We start from the raw sequence: 3,736 nt of genomic DNA, 5'->3' as shown, positions 1-3,736 counted from the left end.
TTCATTTTCCTCATCCATCAGAACACCAGCAGGGGGCAGTCTGGGCTCAGAGGAGGCAGGCCACAGGTTGGGTCAGGATGTTCTGTTGCTTCTAGTTTTGGTTTCTATGGTTTCTAACATTCAGTGTCGCCTCCTACAGATATTTGCTTGGTGACGCCCCTAATAGAATGACATCCTTTTTTCCTAATAATGATTTAAAACATTAAAACAATCAGCATGAAGCAATAACTGAGCTCAATGCAGCAGCAAACAGAACCTTTTGGACTTCATCCAAATGTTGTAGAACCAAACAGAGCCTACAGACTTTTTATTTTCAGCAGGTTTCTTCAGGGAGTCTCTGATGTCAATCAGTTGCTGGTCGACTGGAATAAATCTCTGAGGAGAGTCGACTACAGTCTCTCTCTGACAGCATTGTTGCCATGGTTACCTGGTGATGGCCTTCTGGGTATTTCTACTCTCTAACATATGAGATAGTAGGCGGGATCTGGGCATTCCCAGCAGTTCTTTCTGTTTTCTGTTATCCAGTCAGGCCTGATGTTCCTCCTCCACTTTCAGAGGTACGGTCACATTGCTGCAGGTTGGAAGGGCAACTAGACATGTTTAAAATGTGTAATGTGGTGAATATATACATTAAAGGGACGGCAAAGAAATGTGTTTTATTTACATGTGCACTGGAACTATAAGAGGAACTGACACTGAGCATTTAAAATATTAACTTCACTATACAAGTTGTACATCTGGGCTGTAGTTACTCTGTGTAGCACATTTCATGAAGTTTATCCGGGGCTGAAATAATTAATCATATTGATTGATTATTTAAGTAATCATCAACTAATTTAGTAATTGATTAATCGTCAACCAGAGTATAGGGCCACTAAAATATGCCTTTAGCTGGCAGAGTGATTATTAGTTGCAGGCTGCATAAAATTAGGGCTGCAACTTGCAGCCCTAATTTTATGGTAACATTCCAAACACATTTCTTCCATAATGCTGAAGGGCAGCTGCTTCACCTTGAGGCTGCCCTTCATTATTATATCTGTTTCCTACAATCATAGAATGTTTCTATTATACAAGTGGGTTTTTAATATTAAAGGATTAAATATAACAACCTTTATCATCATCCTATATTGCTTACTGTCTGAATGTTAAAATAGCTCCTTATCTTCTTTTTTAATGGCATCATCTACAAACACAACACTAAGAATGAGCCTAAGTGTATTCAAATATAAAATCAGTTTTAACAATTATAAAAGACAATATAACACTATCTTATCTGTAATGTAATAGTAACCAAAATAAACAGCATCCTATTTCTAGAAGTAGAAGTAAATTAAATAGAACTATTTTTATGTGGAAAACAAAAATAGCAGATCTTTAGCATCTTTCTCTGACCTTTATTGTTTATACCCTACTTGGTACAAACCCTTTGTACTGCCCTGGTGGATCAGGGTAACGGTGATGGATTCTTTAGCATCTTTATCTGTTATGTTCTAAAAAAGAAATAAAACCTGTTATTTATACCTGAACTGCAGTCAAAAATGAAATCAGTAATAGCAAAGAAATATTGGTGAAAGGGAATCAGAGATGTTGATTTGTAGTCCATTTTGACAGCAGTTTTCAGAACTCCTGTCTGTCTCTATTTAGTTTTATAAAATAAATCCTAAAATTGGTTACTTACATTTCTCAAGTTCCACAAATCCAAACTCTCTCCTGCTTCTATACAGAACTGCAATTAGAAGCTTTTGCCTGTTTTAGCGTAGATAATATTTAGTTTTTAATTGGAACTAGTTTTGTAGCCTATTATTTATTTTGGTAACCGCTGTATTCTAGTGTCAATTTATTTTTGTTTTGCGCTCCAAGTACACACACATACACACACACAGACTAGAAAACAAGCAATCAGAAAGAGAGAAGGAGGAACTTCTAGGAAAAAAATCAGAGAATGGAGTTAAACTGCACAGTTGATCCGCTGCTACGTGAAAGAAACATGAAAGACCAGGCAGCTGCAGCTACCAGGCAGAGAAGCTGAGAGAGGAAAAGAATCCACTGCTGCAACAACGCTGTATAGTAAATTATAAACATGTTGCTCACATCGAATTGTTGGTAGGGACAAATAGGTCGATCCAAAATTTTGGTAGGGACATGTCCCTATGGTCCCTAAGCAAACCTACGCCCATGCATTAAGGGTTCAGGAAGAACAGAAGAAGACTGTTGTTCCTGAACCTCACTGAAAAAATAAACAACTCATAAGAATTACTTAAAAAATATATTGTACGTATGTATTTGCACACAAATTTAATGCTGTAATGTGGAGTAAAACCAGGATCAAATGAATTATTTTATATAAAACAACAATTGTGAAGATATTTATTCAAACAAGTTTACTTATGTTTCATACGTATGAAAGTGGTGGGTAAATTTAGTATCACTCTAGAATTTGCCATTATAAAATAAAGTAGATGTGAATTATTTGATTTTGCTTAACATTGATTTACTTTGTTGCATCATGTTACGCCACTCACNTTATTGTGGCATTTAAAATGCTTTATTAAAAAAAAAATGTTTATAAAAACAATTTGGTCAGACATATTATACCATGATATATTTGCGTGGAACTGCTTCCGGTTGATCGCAAAGCTGTATGTTCAGAAAAGAAGCTTGAGTCGGAGAAAAAGCTAGAGAATGGAGGGGAAACACTAATTTCCTGCAGGCTGTGGACGGGTACCTGTTGGTGGCATTAAAACTATTTCTAAGAGCATTAAAAAGCATTAAATCTGAGTTATTAATTCCTGTATAAACCCTGAAATAGGGAGGACTTAGGTAGCTCATTATGCACATGGGTGGTCATATGTTCTTTTTGTTTGTTTTTTTACCAGTTCCCAATTTTCAGTTTTCAGTCACAGTCAGTCAATTAAAGATCAGGTGCAGGTATTAGAGTGAGAGCAATAGACGAATCCTGTGAAGCCTGTAACCCGTTTGTCTGAATGCAGAAATAAAGCAAGCAGAGAACTGGATTTTGACCCTCTTTTGATCTTTTTAGACTGAAGCCAGAATCCATGGTGCATCAGGCGGCTATTTGACTTAACTTTCACCTTTTGCTTTGATCACATCTTAAGTTTTTTGAAATTTTATTTTTGTACAGATAGTCACTACAGATATATTCCAGGAGCAGAAAAGCAAAGCTCGGACAGATTTAATGAGCTTTGCTCAGTTTTGCTGATGTTTTTGGAGGATTTTTTAAGAGATCAGCTGTAAATGATCAGTTTTGCTAATTCAGTATCTTGTTACCTTTCATTAGCAATGCATCAATCAGCCCTGTTATGTGTGTTGTTGAAACCAGGCCCAACAAAAAAATAAACAAAATTAATGATGTTGATGTTATTTTTACTGATCAGTTTGAACCTGCTTTAACTTGGTAAAAAGCCTTTGTCTTAATAATGTATTAAAGAAATCTGTCTCTCCTCTAGAAGTGTGAAGTTTCTGCTTTTTAAAGATTTTTTTATGAAAGTATAATTTTCCTTTGAACTAATTCTAATAGATTAGTTCTTGATTCTGTAGATGTTCTATTTACCTGCTATGATTGAAAGTAAGTTCCTATTTTAAAGTTCCTATTTTATACAACTGATTTTATGGATTATATTCTGCTGTGGATGTTTTTAATTATTGTAATCACTTCTAAATTGATGAACGAGCAGCAATAAAAACCTCATGGATTGTAAAAATGTGTTATCACTTT

Source organism: Cyprinodon variegatus, unplaced genomic scaffold, assembly GCF_000732505.1.
Source record: "Cyprinodon variegatus isolate N-32 unplaced genomic scaffold, C_variegatus-1.0 Scaffold2334, whole genome shotgun sequence".
NCBI lineage: Eukaryota > Metazoa > Chordata > Actinopteri > Cyprinodontiformes > Cyprinodontidae > Cyprinodon > Cyprinodon variegatus.
Note: the sequence above shows the minus strand (reverse complement) of the source record.